Here is a 20,845-nt window from a genome sequence, read left to right as displayed (position 1 = left end):
CAAGGCCGTTGAGCCAAGTGAGAAACTCATTAAGTCTCTCTTCTGAGCCTTCCCAAATACATAGAACATCGTCTATGTATCTCTTCCAGAGGACAATGTTCCTCTGGAAGGGATTGGTGTCTGGATGGATATGGTAGGCCTCGAATTGGCCCACATAAATACATGCCAGGCTGGGGGCGAAGGTAGCCCCCATCGATGTACCGGATACCTGGAGGTATAGCTGTTCCTTACATGCAAAAAAATTTTGTGTTAGAGCGATCTCAACACACTGGAGAACAAAAGTCTGAGGGGTATCATAGAACCATTCGGAGTCCCTCAGGGCTCGGGCTGCTGCCACCAGCGTAGCTTCCTGAGGGATACTCGTATATAATGATTCTATGTCTATGGTGACAAGGTAGTGGTTGTCAGGATTGTATGATACATTTTCCAGGATTCTCAAGACATCTGTGGTGTCTTGGACGTATGAGGGTTGAGTGATGACACATTCTCTCAGGAAGAAATCTGCAAACTGGGACAGTGGTTCCAGTAGGGATTGAATGCCCGATACTATGGGGCGACCCGGGGGCGGTCGTTGTGTTTTGTGGATCTTGGGAACTATATAGAACGCCGGAACCCTCGGTTTCAGATTGATCAAAAATTCGGCTTCTCTATATGTAACCCATTTCTTTTCCTTGGCTTCCGTCACTAGTTGGATGATCGTTGCTTGTAGTTCCTTGGTGGGGTCCCGTGCCAAGGGTCTGTAGTTGTCACGATTACCCAAGAGCCTAGCCACTTCGGTATCATAATCTTGGGTATCCATCACTACCACAGCCCCGCCCTTATCGGCTGGCTTGATAGTGATGGATTGGTTGTTCTGTATACTCTTCAGTGCTTGCCAGTCTCCATGACTCATATTACTATGGGTCGTGGTTTGCATATTCTGTTCCAACTGAAGGAAATCTTGTAGGACCTTCTGTTCGAACAGAAGGTCCTACAAGATTTCCTTCAGTTGGAACAGAATATGCAAACCACGACCCATAGTAATATGAGTCATGGAGACTGGCAAGCACTGAAGAGTATACAGAACAACCAATCCATCACTATCAAGCCAGCCGATAAGGGCGGGGCTGTGGTAGTGATGGATACCCAAGATTATGATACCGAAGTGGCTAGGCTCTTGGGTAATCGTGACAACTACAGACCCTTGGCACGGGACCCCACCAAGGAATTACAAGCAACGATCATCCAACTAGTGACGGAAGCCAAGGAAAAGAAATGGGTTACATATAGAGAAGCCGAATTCTTGATCAATCTGAAACCGAGGGTTCCGGCGTTCTATATAGTTCCCAAGATCCACAAAACACAACGACCGCCCCCGGGTCGCCCCATAGTATCGGGCATTCAATCCCTACTGGAACCACTGTCCCAGTTTGCAGGTTTCTTCCTGAGAGAATGTGTCATCACTCAACCCTCATACGTCCAAGACACCACAGATGTCTTGAGAATCCTGGAAAATGTATCATACAATCCTGACAACCACTACCTTGTCACCATAGACATAGAATCATTATATACGAGTATCCCTCAGGAAGCTACGCTGGTGGCAGCAGCCCGAGCCCTGAGGGACTCCGAATGGTTCTATGATACCCCTCAGACTTTTGTTCTCCAGTGTGTTGAGATCGCTCTAACACAAAAAATTTTTGCATGTAAGGAACAGCTATACCTCCAGGTATCCGGTACATCGATGGGGGCTACCTTCGCCCCCAGCCTGGCATGTATTTATGTGGGCCAATTCGAGGCCTACCATATCCATCCAGACACCAATCCCTTCCAGAGGAACATTGTCCTCTGGAAGAGATACATAGACGATGTTCTATGTATTTGGGAAGGCTCAGAAGAGAGACTTAATGAGTTTCTCACTTGGCTCAACGGCCTTGATGGCTGTTTGAATTTCACATGGTCGGTGAGCAGGACATCTGCAATATATTTGGACCTTGACATCCAGGCCGAACATGAGGGCCTGACTACTACGGTCCACCAAAAACCCACGGACAAAAACTCCCTATTGCACTACAGATCATTTCATCCTAGAGCGCTTCGGGACAATTTACCCGTAGGGCAGTTTCTGAGGTATCGCCGTAATTGTTCTACTCTACAACAATATTCTGAACAATCCCAGGTGCTAGCCAACAAGTTAAAGGACCGTGCATATCCAATTAAGGTCATCAAACAGGCAAGAAAGCGAGCTTACAATACGCCCCGCGCCGCATTGTTGGAAAAAACTCCCAAGAAAAGTAGCGACTGCATCCCAGTAGTGACCACTTTTGGTCCACTCTCCACCAAAATCAGACAGATCATTCGCAAGCACTGGCATCTTTAAGCACTGCGAATATGCGAATGCCGCCACCTCGCTTTGCATTTAAGCGGTCAGCCAACATCCGTGACCGCCTGGTCCACACTAGACCAAAACAGGATCCTCGTGAGACCAACATCCCGCAGGGACATTACCCATGTGGGAGCTGCTCTGTGTGTGCGCTTACCTCTGCCACCAAAAGTGTTACCCTTGCAAACAACACAACCTGGTTTTTAAACCAATTTAGTAATTGTAACACATCCAATGTTATCTATAGACTGACATGCCCCTGTGACCTCCATTACATCGGCCTCACCAGCAGGAAGGTCAAAATCAGGATACAAGAACATCTGAGCACATTACGTGCAGGGAAATTGAGCACTAGACTGGTGCAACATTATCAGTCCCAAAAACACATGCCGAAAGATGTACGTTGGGTGGTCCTTGAAAGGGTGATGGGAGACCAGTTCAACATGGAGACCAGATTAAGTACTAGGGAAGCACGCTGGATCTACCAGGAAGGGGTGGACAAAACCGGATTAAATGACCTTATTGAGTGGAATAGGGTAAATATATAGCTCACTATTCATCCATATCTCCACAAAAAGCATCTGCGGTGTAGCATGCCAGAACCAGAGATCAGGGGCCAATTTTGACCATGCAGTACAAATAGTAATGGACTAACAGCGGATAAATTTTCAATGAGAGTTCTGTATTTGTACATCTACAAACCTTTTTATGAGACAGGTCCCTACCGGTACATCTTGGCATCATGTGAAATCGACAATCATAGGAATAAACAGAATACATTGTTTGCTGAGAATCCTTATTGATGTGAGCAATCCTCCAGGGGATTGTCCGTTTACAATAAAGTTGTGGGGTCTTGAATTAAGAATTGTCAAGTGTAGCCTGAAACCTGTGCCATATCGATATGGAGTGAGCAGAGAGTTGAGGCACTACATTATTGCAATAGGGAGGCACGGTATACCAGACAATAGGCACCGTCAATGCCCGTATATTTAACTACTGATAGCTGTACAAGGGACAAGGGACAAGATGTAATTGCAAAGCAGCCGAGGGTAGTATGTTAACCCCGGTGACATAAACAAAAATAAGTCATATATTAGGACTGACATTGGAATTGTTTAATGCCATTTTCCCTTGAACCGTTAGCGGGGGTTGTGATAATCTGTTTACGGAAACCACCATTCCAAGATGGCGGCGATGTAAGACACAGGCAGGAGCGCCACATGAGACACTCCCTGAGAGGGGTGGAACCCTTCCGGGTCTGAACACGAGGTGAGCCTGAGCGTATTTATCTCCAGGCTACACCATACCGGGTTGATGCGGTGCTGAGTTAACGCCGGACGCGCAAACAACTAAGGTGGGTCCTGCAACGTGAGAGATTGTTAGGAAAGGGTCCTCCGAAACAGTTAAGATTGGGTTCATTTGAGTGTTTAGAAACATGAGTAGCAAGACCGGGGGTTACAGAGTGAAAGACGGGATGGTTCGAAGGATACCTAGGGGTTCTCTTTCCTTCCTTTTTTAAAAAAAACTTTTTAAAAAACTACGAGGGTTAAAGAAGAGAAGAAGCAGCGTCCCACTGTAGCCATAGTTTGACTCGTGGTTACACAATGCCACCACGGGACAGCTGTGAGATTGAGTGATTCCATAGATACCATCAGCGTGAGGCACATAGCAGAAGGACAGACGCATAGTGAGTTATGCAGTGTTAGAGTCCATAAAACAGGCTTGTGATTCTTGGTTATGTGTTACAGACTCACAGTAGGAGTTAACCGGAAGAGCCTTGAAGGAGTGCAGTTTATCACACGCGAGAGCTCCAGGGTAAAGGTATACCCACGCTGGGTAAAATCCCGGTAAATGACACGGCTAACACGCTACAAGGGACACAGTACATAATTTCCGTTTTGCCCGTTGCCAATTAATGTTGCTATGTGTTGTTGTTTGTCTTTTTATCTCTTGTCTCTTACAGAAGTGTTTTTATCACAAGATAGGCGGAAATGCAGGGTTAAGTGACAAAACCCCACGCCCTGAAGAAATTGCCGTGAGTGTACCCAAAGGCAATGAAACATGTCGGCATTTTAATAGGAGTAGACACACAGCATGGAATAAAATTGTAAGCCAGTGTGTTCTAGCTCAGATCTGTATATAGTTGTGGGGTTTTCTTCGGTGCACATAATTTGGCACTATTTCTTCCTTTACACATACCTAAGCACTTTACTTTTTGGGTTGTTACCCATTCTTCCTCCTCTACACAAATCTTATTTTCGGAACGAGGGTAGCTGATGATGAGACCTTGAGGTAGCAGGCGAGTACCTTCCTGCTTAATCCTCCCTGGTGTTGCTACCGTGAGGCTTCCTCGCTCCTCTCCTACACTTTTTTCACCACTATTGGGTGTTCAGAGACAGACACTTGGGGACCACAGAGACTAATGTACCTCGTATGAATTTCTTTTTTCTTTGCAAATTGGTGAATCATACCCATAAGTAGCATAGATGGTGTTACCACATGCTGTATAGATTGTCTTAAAATATATGACAACGGGTATAGATGTTTGAACTGTATATTCACCTTGGGAACAGGTCATTTGTTGTATAGAAAATTATTTGATTTACTTATCAGACCCTAGTACAGTGCACCATGTGTGCCCAGGGCTTGGAAATCAAATGCTGCTGGTGGGCTTGCAGCACTGGTTGTGCCACCCACAGAAGCAGCCTGTAAAAGTGTATCGCAGGTATGCCATTGCAGAGCCTGTGTGCAGTCTCTGACTGCCATGTCGACTTGGCAAGTGCACCCACTTGCCAGTCCATAAACCTTATCAGACACCCCTATGGTAGGCCCAAGAGCAGGGTAGGACATGCCCTGGTGTGTGTGGCATGTTCTATTAGTGAATTACAGCAATTTTCATTTTTCACTATTGCAAGGCTATCTTTTCCCCATAGACCAGAATGGGCATTTTGGTTATTACATCTTATAATCCTAACTGACTCAGGGAACTAGGTAGAAATTCGAGTTTAGTATGCCTGAACTCAGAATGATAAAATACATCTTTTAGTGAAGTTGGTTTTAACGTTCAGACCCCCCAGGATATAGCGGCATGGATTAGCAAATTTAGCGGCACAAATATGGAAATTTAGCGGCACAAATATGGGAATTTAGCGGCAATTTAGCGGCGTTTTATTTGGCAGTTTATCCTACAACAAACACAGATCTCTTTGTTTTTTGAGTTATTTAACACCATGAAGCTATGTATATTTGGTTTATTTACAATGTAGAGACTTTGTTTGTCTTCAAGACTACAAATAGGACATAAACCTGTTACTGAATAAATTCCCAGGGTACCTGTATGCTTGTCGTGTTAATCTTGCAGTTCTTCTGAGCAGTCCAAATGTAGCCCAATATTGTGCTGCTGATTATAATGCAGGAACAATAATGCCCGGATGGATTGCTCTGAGAGGGACCGTCGTCTGGCTGACAAAATAATTTTGTAGATGCTGTTGCTCCTTTCAGCATCTGCAGAACTGGTCACACAGTCCTTGTACACAGCTGCAAGCTGTGAAAGGACTGGAATGCGGTCAGCCATCCCACACCAAAAAAGGTCAGTGTCAATCACCCCAGAAACAGATGGGGGATGTGGTGGGATTCAGTATTTCTCATCAACCCAGAAGTGCATTGCTAGTTGTAAACATGGCCAAAGAGGGTTTACTCTGAATTTAAGTTTTGAAAAGGCGCAGCCCGTTTAGGGCAGCTTCTCTCTTTCCTGATTATTTTTTCTCCTTGAAATTGAAATTGCATGTATACAGCGCTTACTGCCCCATACCAGGCATTTAAGTGCTTTGCGGCAAGTACCAAGCTACTCCAGATCCAAAATGTAGCGGTTAGTCCATTCATTGCTTATATTGGGATTCGTTTTATGCTCTCAAAGAAACCATTCCATGCATCTCTTCCAGTTTCTTAACAAATGGTGTATACAAATTAATAGATATTGTTAGGTAGCAGGAATATGGTTTTAAAGAAAAAAGAGAATAAAGCAGACAGGCAGGCATTCAACAGAGTAGTCTATATACACAGGAGGCATGTAGAAGGGAAGGAGAGAGCCATTCAAAATAAATTAAATAGGAGAAAGTTGAAAATTTAAGTCAAGGTTACATTTTCGTGCAGCGTTTTAGGAAGTTAGTGAATAGTTATTTTGCGATAGCCTACAATCTGTGGATGCGTAAACCTGTAGAAAGAGACAACGAACCATCTGCTGAAGGGCCCAATTCCATTGTTAAATTATGCTCTAAAAGAATGCGGGGCTACCAGCATGCATGATAATCTCCGTCTTGTAATGAAATGGCGATTTTCCAAATAAAGTGCCATGAGAATCTGAATTCTATTTAAGACACCGAGGCTAACATTATCCTACCTGCCCTCCCTGTGTGGGCATAAGGGATAAAAATGAAAAAAAAGAGAGAGATATAAGTGGAATTATATATTATAAAATCATAAAATGTGTAAGATGATTTCACTAGCACCCTTTAACAGTGACCAAGTCACCATAACCACACTCTCTCAGATGCATTGAATTAGTTATATAGCGCCACTCATACCAGTGTAGGGTGTCCGAGCACTTTGCATCACACAGAGACAATCAATCATACGAGTGTAAATCAGTGTATAGGAAATGTTACATAAGCCAAAGGACTAAAAGTGTAGGAGTCACATGTCATCCATACTCGTAGGCAGTATAGTTTAAGAGTGCTTGGTGCGGAGAAGCACAAACGCAGAGTCGAAAAAGAAACAGCAGAGTTGGGAGTTTTCTTTAATAATAGCCAAATTAACTCTTTTTGCAACATTAATCAATGTTCTAATAATGTATACTTTTCGGTGTGTATGCAGTTCTGGGATGAAAGGTAATAGCTTGCTGTTCTATATTAGGACTTTAAGTTATAAATTGCAAGTAACAAAAGGATGTCTCTTTTGAAAGCAGTAACCTGCTGATCTGTTTACATCCTACGCATTCTGTAATCTACTTGGTACACGTTCTTTGCAGCAGGCACATTAACCCTCTGCACTAACTTCACCCAAGTCAAACCCTGAACTACACAAAATGCTGATCTCTATCCAGGAAGATAATTAATCACAGGAGTTATCTTGACATTTATGTGAGGCCTGGTCATTGCCCGCGGAAAGAAACGCAGCGGCAGGTGCTTCAAAAGCTTAATAAACTTTCATTGACGGCGCCCCCAGGAAGCCAGCACCCTAAAGCCGGCCCTGAATCAGAGTGCAACGTGTATACAATCTATAGCCCTTCTGCTGCGGCGGCCAGCATGGGTCGATCCTTCACTTTTCTACCGCTGCTGAAAAGAACTCAGGCGATATGAATTCCCACTATTGCCTGTGGAAGCAAATGTTAAGGGCGAGAGACGCCTCCCAGCTCACAGCAGGTTACCTGGGCCTCTGGGCCTCCCGAGACGACGACGATCCGACGATCCACCACCAGCCAGACAACGATACAATGACGATCCAGACCAGCAGCGCCGCTCCAGACCAGGTGAGTCGCGTCGTCATCGAGTCGTCAGCACTGCCTGCTGTGAGGACCCCCCCCTAACCCCCTTCTATTGGTCTATTGGACCCGTGGCAAGAGCCACTGGCCCAATAGAACAATATAAGAGGAAGAGAGGCGGTTGGTCTGCTGTCTGCTGCTGGATGGGGGTGGGATGCCGCCAGGATGCCAGGATTTCGCGGGCACTTTTGTAAAAATCGCGGCATTTTTACAAAAGTGCCGATTTCGCGATTTCTTTGCAAATCGCGAAATCGCGAAATCCTGGGGGGTCTGACTATAATTATTTTTATTCTCACTCACTCATACACGGGCCCCACTTAGTTTAGAAGTGCATCCCTGTCGTCAGGTGTATGGCCGCCCTCTATCAAACCAAGGTTTTAGAGGGCGAGGACTGGTCAATGATGAAGCATGACACCAGGTGGTGTGTGAGACCAGTCAGTTACTTTTTGTGAGATGTCCCCACTCACAATATAACTCAAACCTTATAGTGGTTATCAGCAGCTCGTTTGTGGTTAAACAGTACTAGACTGCACACAGGCTGTGCAATGGCAGACCTGAGACACGCTTTACTGTACTAGGGTCTGACAAGTAAACCAAATAAGCCAATAATGGAGTCACTAATCAATACATGAATTTGCAATAAAGAGCATATGCACTTTAGCACTGATCGGCAGTGGTAAAATGCCCAGAATCATAAAACAGCCAACAACAGGTCAGAGAAAATACAGGAGGAAGGCAAACAGTTCAGGGATGACCCTGCAAAAAGGGCCAAGTCCAACAAACACCCACAAATTCCAATAAATAGCCGGACTCTATTAACACCTGTGCCCTGAATCTATATGTTAACCACATGCAGCTGGTTGAGATCCTCAGTGGGGTGGCTACAGGTTGAAAGTATGTCATCGGAAACCCCAGAAGTTCATTGAAAAAAACACACACCTAAAGTAAAGTTATGGTAAGCACTGGTTATAAGAACTTACAGTATGCTTAAAAGTACTCCTGTAATACTCTTTAGACACTAGTAATGTAAAGTTAAGATCATGAATTAAAACCTAAAAAACATTGACATTTACCCATTATGATTAGATTTCCAAAGCACAATTCAAGTAAAAAAACATACAAACTGTAACTCACACTCGTTAAACCCAATGTCGTTATCTGAACTTCCATGCCCATCTATCAAATACTGGAAAGGTTATTAGTAAATCAAAATCTTTTTAACCCCCTGCTTCAACGCTACCCTCTTTCCTCGTCAGATCTCCATGAAACCGTGGATCTATCTTTTCATTGCATTTAATTTAGCATACTAACAGAAATCATGTAAAGTCCTGCTGAATTTTGTGTGAATTTGTCAAAGGATGTCAATGTTCTAAGCAAATAAATACTGTTGGACCACCTTTAACTATGCCCAATAGTATCGATTTGCATGGAATTCCACATATCAGAAGTAAGTAAAATATGCTACGTGTGTGCGAATGTTTGTGCAGAACTGTACAATGTAACATCCCCTACCCCTACTGGGTCCCATGTCATTTAGAAATGTATGCACTGAGCTTAACTTGCTAAAAGCCTGCAAAATGTCATATGAAATCATTGAACAGCACCTAGTTTTTAGCAAATGAACATGTCTTGCCCCACCATTAATTGTGCCCCTACTTGACCAATTTACACGAAGCTCTAAGAATCAGAAGAAAGCTGAAAATTCAAATCGTGTTTGCCATGTATTTTGCAGATCTGTCAGATTGTGCCAAAGTTACTCTCACATTAATGGATTTTTGACACTCCCCTCTTTAATGTTGCCCACTTTATTGGATCTCCTTGTCATTTGCTTAACTTCCTAAACGCCTGCTAACGTTAATGCTGCTTCATTAGATAGCACCAAAGTTATTTGCACATGAATACATTTCCTCTCCAATTTAACTTTGTTCCCTAAAATGGATCGCCATCAAACTTGCATAACCACAAAGACTAAACAGGATACATGTTAGCCAGGTTTTATGTAGATTTCCAAATTGAATCAGATTTATTAGCAAATGAACACCTTTTCACACCTTCTTTTAAATATGCAGCCCCTTTGACAGATCTGAACAAATTTAAAATTTGTGAATGTGCTGGTTGCAAAATTTCGGCAAATTTGTTAAACATCTCTAAAGTTATATGCAAATTAAAAATACATTTTTAACTCTCAAGACATCTTTTTAATGTAATCCTTTGAAGCCGTCCAGCACCTTTTTGTAATACAAAACTCCCCAAAACGAATTATCTACTTTACACAAAACGGTATGTATGCTCTCCTCTGAGTAAAGTTCAAATTTCAAGCCACGTTTGGCATAATTCTCTTTAGTGGTGATTGCTGCATCAGAGAGCAAATATTCCTGAAGGAGTTCAAAGGAAACAGCTATTTTTTTTGACACATGAGTTCATTTTTAACCTATCTGAAGGGACCTTCACCAAACCTGACATAACAAACTAACCCTGATTTACTTTTTATGTGAAATCTAATGTACATTTTTTAAACAGTGCCAAAGTCATAAGCAAACCAAAAAATGTATTTTCAATGGAAACTCAGATCTAACCATATGTAGCAATTTTCTATTGCTCACTTAAATCTATCTCAGATATATCTTTATATCTAATATCTAAATGTAATAGTATGTGGCACATGCAAATGTACCAATCAGATATTTGCCAATTATACCATTTTTTTGTGAGCGAACAAGAGTGCTTTACCATTGAAGTGCACAGAGTCTTAATGCCAATATAAAAGGGTATAGCAACAGAAGGCAAAAATCTGGGAGAGACACTGCAAAAAAGGGCACCTCCAAGAATGTGGAATTATCTAAACAGCACATCTCTTTTTCCAACACACACTTCTTTGCCCAAGTGATGACTAGTAGAGCCCTACATGCTGCTACAGTCTGGACTAAGACTAGCAGGGTATATCAGTGTTGAATATGCAAACCTCTAGGCACCTTATATTGATGCATTCGCTTGACAATAACATGCTTTGCCTTCTCCATTATCAGGGGTTAGACCTGGGTGACATTTAATTCACGTAATTTTGTGGATTTAGTGTTATGCTTGTTACGTGAAATGCTGAACAGTATGCCATTATACCACACTGTGTAATTATTTGGTGCAGGAGCGTGGGAACAACCTAAACAACCAGCAGCAGCTGTTTGCAGCAGTTGAGTTTTTCGCATTTTGTTTAGTGCAAAATGTGTTCTTGCGTCAAAAAAGGATGGAAGGACGTAGGCCAAAATATGGAGCTAACTGACAGATTTGCATTCTCCATAATCGCGTTTAATTTTGCCAAATGTCACGTAATTGTGCAGGAGAAAATTATGTGAAATTTGAACACCCCTGACAGGCCCCAAAAAAGTATATCATTCTGCTATAGGCCCAAAACAAGGATATCCTTCTGCTACTTACAAGCCTGGTAAAAATATGAACGTGACAACTAGAATAAAGTACAAATACAGGGGCTTATTTACAAGAAACTGATGTATCTCTGCATTAAGGCAGAGATGCGTCAGTTTCCTTGCGCAGGGCAAAGAAACACTTGCGCCACCATGGATGCATTGTATTTACAATACAGAGCACGATGGTGCAAGGATAGACAGATGAATCAGAAATGTTGACGCATCTGGTGGTGCAAAAGTCACGCATTACTGGAGTTGTGTTGCAAACATGACACAACTCCAGCAATGCTTGGGGGAAGCCTATACTCAATGTTGTATATGCATTGCGCCGCTTGTAGCATTGTATTTCGCCCATGTTAGCGTGGTTCACTCGAGCACTTGTTGTACCTTGCTCGCGGAGACCACGCAGCGTGTTTTGCTTTGAATAGTGGGCTCGGGCGGCTGAGAGCGTTGGGGGGAACGTTATGTTATGTTATGATGTACTTGAAGCTGTGAAGATGGATTAAACGCTTTCTCCAGCTGGATTCCTTTACTTGTCTTTTATTCTCCATTTGACAGGATTACTACACATTTTTCCACATTGGCGACGATCGGGCACGGAGGCGCCCATGCGTAATTGATGATTAAACTGAAGGCAACATATATTGTTTAATGAACGATTGAATTTGGCATAGATTTTTTTTCGTGGAAAAAAAGATTTCGTGGAATACAATTTTGCCCATCAACTATCTGTGGATTATTTCAGCGTGGATTTATGAACTGTGTTGGGGAAGTTGAGAATAAATTAAATTTGGAAATGCCCGTTTAATGTTCCGGAAGCGCAACGCTGAACCGCTCTTTAAAACAGAAAGAAAGCAGTCAGCGGGAAGAAAGCAGCAGAGGATTCAACGATTGTGTGTCTAAACTGAAATTGAATCGTTTAACTCACCATTTTCAGTGGAATTCTCGGACCTGTCATTCTTCGATTCCGTCTCTTTCTGCGATGTTAACACGCATGTGCGCATTGCGTCATCGCGTCATGTTTTTGTTTCCGGTTTTTGTCCTGATTTTTTTTTCCACAGAGATTGCATGTTGTCTTGTTAGTATCATCGTACTACAGAGTTGGCAACGTCTAGAGTTCATTGCTGATGCCTGAATTCCACCACTTGATATGAACAATTGGTCACATTTACGAAGGAAGAATTTGCAGTTTCCACAATTTATTTTGTGAGTTACACTATTCATGACTATTATTAGTACAATTTTGTTTTATTTTCATTTGGTGCCATTGTTTTCTTTAGCAAGTATTAATTTTGTTATATGAACCATATAGTTTATCTTTCCCATAGTGTAACATGTCAGGCATCGTACCTCCTCCTTCATTCCTATCGTCATCTGGTGATCCTCCCATGCCATGGGAAGTATGGGAACCGGTATTTTTGGCATATGTGGAGGTTCTAGAAGGCGATGATTGCGAGCCAGAAAGTAAATTGTCATTATTAAAACATTGTTTAGGTGGTATTGGATTAAAAGAATTTAAAACTTTACCTGCTCTAATCAGTCCTGGGAGAATTAACGTATACCAGTGTGCCTCGTCACAACTCAATATACGTTTTGGAAAAAAGAAAAATGTAGTGATGGAAAGATTTATCTTCTATTCTCGTAAACAACGTACCGATGAATCTATTGAAGATTATGTTTCAGCACTCAGGTCTTTGGCAGCGTCTTGTGATTTTGAACATATATCATATGAACAAGTACTGAGGGATCAGATCTTAATGCGTACCAATAGCAAGAAAGTTCAGGAAAAAATGTGGTCCACATCTGACCTATCATTAAACGCAGCCATTGACATCGCAAAATCTATTGAACATTCCGAAGTATTTGTGAAAGAAATTAGAGGCAATGAAAAAACAGATGTATTTAGTGTCAACAAAGAGCCCAAAGATGACAAACAAAAAAAAATCTTTATTCAAAGGTCTGACAACGCCGCTAAAAATGTGAATAAATACAAGAACTCAAATACTAAAGTTGAAAGACACAACCCATCGTTACTTGGTTTTAGGTGTGGAAGCAACTGTCATTTGGCAAACTTTAAGGGGTGTCCAGCTATTGAAAAAATTAGCTCTAAATGTAATAAGAAGGGTCATTTTAGTAAGTTTTGCAAAACAATTACTAAAAAGGTAAATTACATACAGTTCTCAGATGACTATGAGATTTCCTATGACAATGATGAAAATGATATTAACACTGTAATTAATGTATGTAGTGATGACAAAGTTTCGAAATTTCCTTCTTGTTTCATCAGTGTTGATGGCATTTTTTTGAGATTTTTGGTCGACTCTTGTGATTGGTATTCCATCATTTCATTAGATGTTTTCCATGAAAATTGGCCCAATAGGGAACTATTTGATCCTGATGTATCCCCAGGAGGTTATACAGGGCACAAGATTGATCTAATTGGTTATTTTTATGCGAACATAAAATTCTCTGGACGCCACACTTTCAGTAAGATTTACGTGGCGAAATCAGGGAAATCACTTTTAGGTTGGCCACATTAACATGAATTAAGCATCAAACTTGATCCCAGAGCCAATCCTCCTGTGTTTGTTGTTGATTCTGAAGCTCACCATGGGTCAATTACAGTGGATAAGCTAATCAAAGAATTTCCTAGTGTTTTCAGTGGGAAGCTTGGGAAATATGAAGGGTTTGAACATGTTATTAAACTCCATGAAAACTCCATTCCTGTTCGTCACAAAAAAGAAATGTGCCACTGTCATATAGAGATAAATTGAAGGATTTGCTAAAAAATCTTTGCAATGATGGTATTATTGAACCAATAGAGTCTTTCCCTTGGGTTTCTCCCATTGTTATTTCGGTAAAATCCTCAGGGGAACTTAGGTTATGTGTGGACTTACGCAGTTTAAACCGCGTCATTTGGGTGGATGCACATCCTCTTCCCAACCTGCATGAGATGGTTTCCACTTTATCCGATGCGCAAGTATTCTCTTGTATTGATTTGGCAAGTGCGTACCACCAGGTAGTTCTTTCTGACAGTTCTAAAAATTTCACGGCGTTCATTACACCAGAAGGCCTTTTCAGGTATTGCCGTATGTCATTTGGTTTAGCCAGTGCTGCTTCTGTTTTCCAGAGGTTGATGAAAGAAACGCTAGAAGGGTTGTCTGGTGCCATCGCTTTCCAGAATGATATTCTGGTTTATGGGAAGAATGATGAGGGGCATGACAAAAACTTATATAATGTCATTGCGGCTTTAGCGGAAAAGGGTCTCACCCTTCGGTTGGATAAATGTAAAATAAAAGCAAAAGAAGTAGAATACTTAGGACACACAATCAGTGGGAAGGGAATTAAACCAAAACAAAAACATATTGAGAGCATCATCAATGCTCCTTTACCTACCTCGAAAGAACAGTTAGTTGCTTTTCTTGGGTTGATTGAATTTTATGCTAAGTTCATCCCTAATTACTCTGCGAAAATTGAACCTTTCAGGTGTTTGCTCAAGAAAAATGCAAAGTTTTTGTGGTCAAGTGACATGACTGAAGCTTTTGGGAAATTGAAGGCATTCATAGTTAATGCACCTTGTTTAAGACCTTTTGTTCCTGGAAAAAAAATGTATAGACATGGTAGACGCAAGTAATCTTGGTCTTGGAGGTGTGTTATTACAGAAAGGTAATTGCAGTGCATGAATTGTGGCTTATGCGTCTAGGGTTTAAAGAGATGCGGAGAAAAACTACTCGGTCATTGAAAGAGAGTTACTCGCATGTGTATGGGGAGCAGAACATTTTAGAAGTTTTTTCTGGGGAACTGATTTCATAATTAAAACTGACCATAAACCATTGGTATTTTTAATGTCTCCTGGTGGAGGTAGGTCCATGTCTGCACGGTTAGCTAGACTGTCATCAAGATTGCAATCTTTTCGCTTTCATATCGAATATGTTCAAGGGAAGGCGAATATGCACGCCAACTGTATGTCCAGGTTACCTCTGGCTAGTGATAAAGATTATCAAGAGGATGATTGTGAGGTTGCTTTCACTACACATGATATCAATCTGATACATGGTGATAAAGCAAGCCTGGATGAGGATATTTGGGTGGAGGCAATGAGGAAGGATAACAAACTGAATACTGCCAAGAAATATATTGTGCAAGGTTGGCCGGCACCAAGGAAGTTATCTGGTGACTTGATGAGTTATTCAAAGATTCATGACGAATTAGCTATTGAAAATGGATTAGTTACGAGAATGGACAAAATAATCCCCCCTTTTGCCCTTAGGAATGCTATCATGGAGATTGGTCATGAGGGACACTTAGGAGTTTCATTCACTAGAAGGCGAATAAGGGAGGCATTTTGGTGGCCTGGAATTGATTCTGCTGTTGAAAATTTTGTACGCAAATGTAGTAAATGCTTGAATAGTTGCAAATCAGCCGTTCCTTTGCGAGTTGAATCCTGCCCTGTTGAGTATCCTGTTGGTCCATGGAGGAAACTAGGACTCGATATCATTGGTCCATTTCATGTTTTACCCAAAGATAAATGTTCTGGTATTGTTTTGATTGATTATTTTTCAAAGTGGCCTGAGCTCAAGATGGTCAAAGAAGTCACTTCACAAAGTGTAATTGGATTTTTAGATGGCATATTTTGTAGAGAAGGGATCCCACAGGAGATTGTCACAGACAATGGTCCTCAGTTCATTAGCAAAGAGATGGAGTCATTTTTTGGAAAATGTGCAATAACTCATAGGAGAATATCGGTATTCCATCCAGAGTCAAATGGTCAAGTAGAACGCTTTAATCGAGTGGTGACGGAAGCGATCCAACTTGCTACTAAGGGTGGACTTAATTGGGGCAATGCCTTACAGTCCATGCTATTAGCATACAGGACGTCTCCTAATTCAGTAACTTTAGTCAGTCCATTTGAGCTTTTGAGAGGACGGAAACCCAGTACTAGTTTAGTTCTGTGGTGGTTAAAGAAAGGTCTGGATGACAAGAAGTTGATCGCTGTTGATTACGATGTTGTCAGACAAAGGGTCAATGAGTACAAAAAAAAATGAAAGAGGTTATGGATCAGCAGAGAGGTTCAATGAGTAGACAAAAAATTGGGGTTGGTGATTTGGTTCGAATAAAGAGGAAAGAGAATGTTCTTAAAGGATCTCAAAGTTGGTCAGACCCAAAAAGAGTTGTAGAAGTTTTTAATAATGCGGTAAGAATAGAGGGTGGAGGTGTTTGGAATTTGAACAGGATTTCCGTGTTTAAGGGACCTGTCCAATCATCTAGGAATGTTCCCTATGACACACGTTTGGATAATGTGCACAATGAGGTATCTTCTGATCAACATCCAGGTTGCTCTTATTGGAGGAGAGATTGTCCTAGAGGGAAACGTGAACATCATTGTCCGGGGAAGTTTAAGGATTATATTATGGATTAGTACACTGTAAAAATAAAAAAAAAAAGAGGAAAAAAAAAGAGAAAGGGAGAGTATTAATCATAAAAATATAAACAAATAAAAGCGGGGAGATGTGTTGTATATGCATTGCGCCGCTTGTAGCATTGTATTTCGCCCATGTTAGCGTGGTTCCCGCGAGCACTTGTTGTACCTTGCTCGCGGAGACCACGCAGGGTGTTTTGCTTTGAATAGTGGGCTCGGGCGGCTGAGAGCGTTGGGGGGAACGTTATGTTATGTTATGATGTACTTGAAGCTGTGAAGATGGATTAAACGCTTTCTCCAGCTGGATTCCTTTACTTGTCTTTTATTCTCCATTTGACTGGATTACTACACTTTTTTCCACACTCAATACACTGCGTCATTCCTTACCCCTGCTCCAAGTAGACGTAAGGTTTTGACGCAGTGGCATCCTAGAAGTGGCACAGTAAAATCTTGTAGATTTCACTACCTCACATCTACTAGGCTTTTTTGCATGGGAACGCCCACCCTGCATACATTATACCTGATCCAGGTATAATGTGACCCAGGCCTTTACAACGTGATGCATCTCCCTAGAGGCCTCATGCTGTAAATGGGCTGCAACGTGGCACATTTTTTATCCCACCTCTGCGTCACAAAAAGTGACGCAACGGCAGCAAAAAAGTGTCACAAGAGGCTTGTAAATCTGCCCCGCAATGTGTTTGAGAGACACATTTTCTTTTTTTTATTGACTCTCTAAAAAGAGAGGGGCTTATTTACAAGAAACTGACACATCTCTGTGTTAGAGCAGAGATGCATCAGTTTCCTTAAACCGGGCAAAGGGGAAGGCCTACACTCAATCCATTGCGTCACTCCTGACACCTGCTCGAAGCAGCCATAAGATTTCGATGCAGTGGCGTCCTAGAAGTGGCACAGTGTAATCTTGTGGATTTCACTGCGTCACTTCTACGAGGCTTTTTTGCATGGGAACACCCACCCTGCATATGTTATACCTGACACAGGTATAATGTGATGCAGGGCTTTACAACGTGATGCATCTCCCTAGATGCATCACGTTGTAAATGTGCCGCAGCTTGGCACATTGTTTACACAGCTGCTACGTCACAAAAAGTGATGCAACGGCGGGGCAAATGTGTCACAAGGGGCTTGTATATCTGCCCCAGTGTCAGGACCCACAAGAGGTTTCCTCCTGGTAACGCATGTCTGGCTTCTATCTCCCCTTCGCAAGATTATCAAAAGCCATTCAATCCACTAAGCTGGGGTGCATGTTGGCACCAATGGAATTCTAAGATGGCTGCCAATATGCACACACTGCTTCAGCACTCTGCTGTTAGCAGTCTATTCTCTTAGAATTGTGACACCTGGTGAAGTGTGTGTCAACATTCTACTGTGCACTTCACTGAAGAAGCTGAGAGAAGAACACCTGAATTCCCTGCGTCGTGGTTGTCAGTCAGGGTAGTTTGCAAATGTGCGGGGTTAGTTTCACCAGTTAATCACCTCCCCTTCAGATAAAGGTTAGTGTGTTTATTTAGGCATTCAATGTTTAATTCCTGTGCTAAAAAGATTGCTGTCAGTTAAGGGGTAAAAAACGAAGTGCAAAACCACTAGAGGAATGTAATGGCTTTGTTTTAAATGACAACTGTTAATGTAGGCACGAGCAGAAACAGGTAGCTTTTTCAAAATAATATTGAGGAAAGACTTTTAGTCACGTGCGCTTCAAACTCGAGCGCAGCGTCTGAAAGGATCTGTATCTCCTTTCAGCATAAGGACGAATTTCGAGTCACCTCAGATGCGAGCGCGCCCTTCAAGCGCTGCGTCTGAGGAGTACTAAAGGCATTTGGGGAATTCCTTGAGATCGACGCTGACGTATGTTCTGAACGTCGCGTCGGCCGGGTTTCTTAAATCTGAATAACTTCTCTGTACTGAGGAGTTTAGGAGCGGAGGCAAGCGTCTCATTCAGCTCCGACAATTCAGGACGTTCTGAGGGAATCGAAATAATTCTCGAGGGCGTACTCGGAAAAAATCAATAAAAACTCTAAACCAAGTCAGGGAGAAGCTTTTCTTGGTGATTGGTGCCAGAAAATAAACACCAGGAAGCACTTCCCTTCAAATCGATTATCCCACTCAGTAAAAGAATCTAGAGGAATAAATAGGACAAACCCAGAAGTAAGTTTCCTCAACATGCCAAGTACCTAGCAGTAGATATCGCTAAATTGATGAGGAAGGTCTTATAACGTTGCAAGGAAATTTCCTGAAGGTTTAGAGTCCACTAAAGCAGTAACAGTACTATACCAAAATCCTCTTAGAAGATTCTTGCATCCAGACCAAATTGGCAACACAGAACTCCAAGTACACCGCCTCACTCTTTTCTCAAATAAGTAAGTAAGAGAGAGAGAAAACGAAGGTACATATCTGTGAACAATAAAACGGCATCATAAACTTACCATATCCCTATTCTTTCCGGTGAAGGGCTGATGAGGTGATCTTGAGCAGCACGACCTCCCAAACAAGGAGAGAATAGAGTGAAGACTTCTCCTCCAGGTTAAATGGAATAGAGAAGTAAGAAGAGTAGCAAGCATCCAAGCTAACCTGGTAAGATAAGGGACTCGGGTAGAGGGAAGCAGTAAGAAAGAAAACAAGTTAGAAGTAAGTTTAATAGATGTTATTGTTGGCAGACCTGTAAGAAGACCAAGAAGAAGTCACGAAGCAGCAGGCAGGCCTTGGAGCAGTCTCTTCGTGTCCCATTCCCCTTTCCCCCCTTAGGAACTTACCTGTGATGAGATTGAGAACCAAACATGAAATGTGTTCTGAGAAGGGCATTGGGACTTTTCGTCGTTCTGCTCCTGTGCAAGTTTGGAAGGTGCAAATAGTAGGTCCTGACACCCAGAATTTTCTACAGCAGCTACCATGTCTGGTCATCTTTAACGGAACTTTGTGGCTCATTTGTGAAGTGTCTTATGCAAACAACCTTTCATTGTTCTAAATAATTATCAAAACGGTCAAATGCTGAACCAATTCATGTATAAATCATAGAAATGTACAATTCAAATGCTGGCAGCATAACATATTATACTTACATATGTTCACTAACAATATGTACTACAAAGGGAGTTATGGCATTTTTCTAATTCTAATACATTTAAATATATATCTTATACATATATTTATACATATATATATATATATATATATATATATATCCACCTCACAAAGTTTTGCTTCAGAAACCCAAGCCACTTGCAATGGCGGGCCACGGCGGGAAAGCGACTCCCAAATAACAAGCAACAATCGTCTCCACGTTTTCACAAGAACGATGCCTTGGCCTCAAAGTTCATCTTAGCGTGATTTTATTCTTACTGGTCTTCTCACTCTACGCGTTTCGGAGGACACACCTCCTTGTTCACGAGCAAGAGCATTGTGTACAACAACTTCATTTAACCTGGTCATGTGACCCACCCAAATCATAAACAGTGAAAACAGATTTTCCGTGTACAGGGATTCTCAGAGCTAGGAAAACAAACTCATTAAAGCGTTTCTGTGATTGTTTGGGGAATTGATAAATTACTAAAACAATTATTTTCCAGTGAAAATACATTTCGTAAATCTCTGTTGTTGTTTTTACAGAGCAAATCTCATTCAATTTTCGAGTGGAACTAAACTCAATTTTCATGGACAATCCAGCTTATAACATATATCGCGCCACAGTGGGCAAAAACTGAATAAGGTAGGACTACATCAAACATATATTCAATAATCAACTGCACCATAGCTGGACATTTACATATGTCGCATATATCATGTCAATCCTGCCACAGTGGGCATAAATTAAGACACAACTGTATCAGGCAAAAGTCAATTTCTCTTATGTAAGAAATATGAAAAACCTTAATTGTACACGTTGGATTTCATTCCTCAAGAAGTGCATATAGTCCATAACAATGATCACCTTAAATACTCAATATCTTTGCTTCCACATTCGTGTCCCCATGTCGCACACCTTATTAGAATCAATCAAGTCGTATCCCACTCTCTGTTTGAACCACACCAGAAACCTGTGAAACATAATAAATACAAGGTGAAATTATTCACCTAGTGAATTTTTTGTT

Source organism: Triturus cristatus, chromosome 8, assembly GCF_964204655.1.
Source record: "Triturus cristatus chromosome 8, aTriCri1.1, whole genome shotgun sequence".
Taxonomy (NCBI): Eukaryota; Metazoa; Chordata; class Amphibia; order Caudata; family Salamandridae; genus Triturus; species Triturus cristatus.
Note: the sequence above shows the minus strand (reverse complement) of the source record.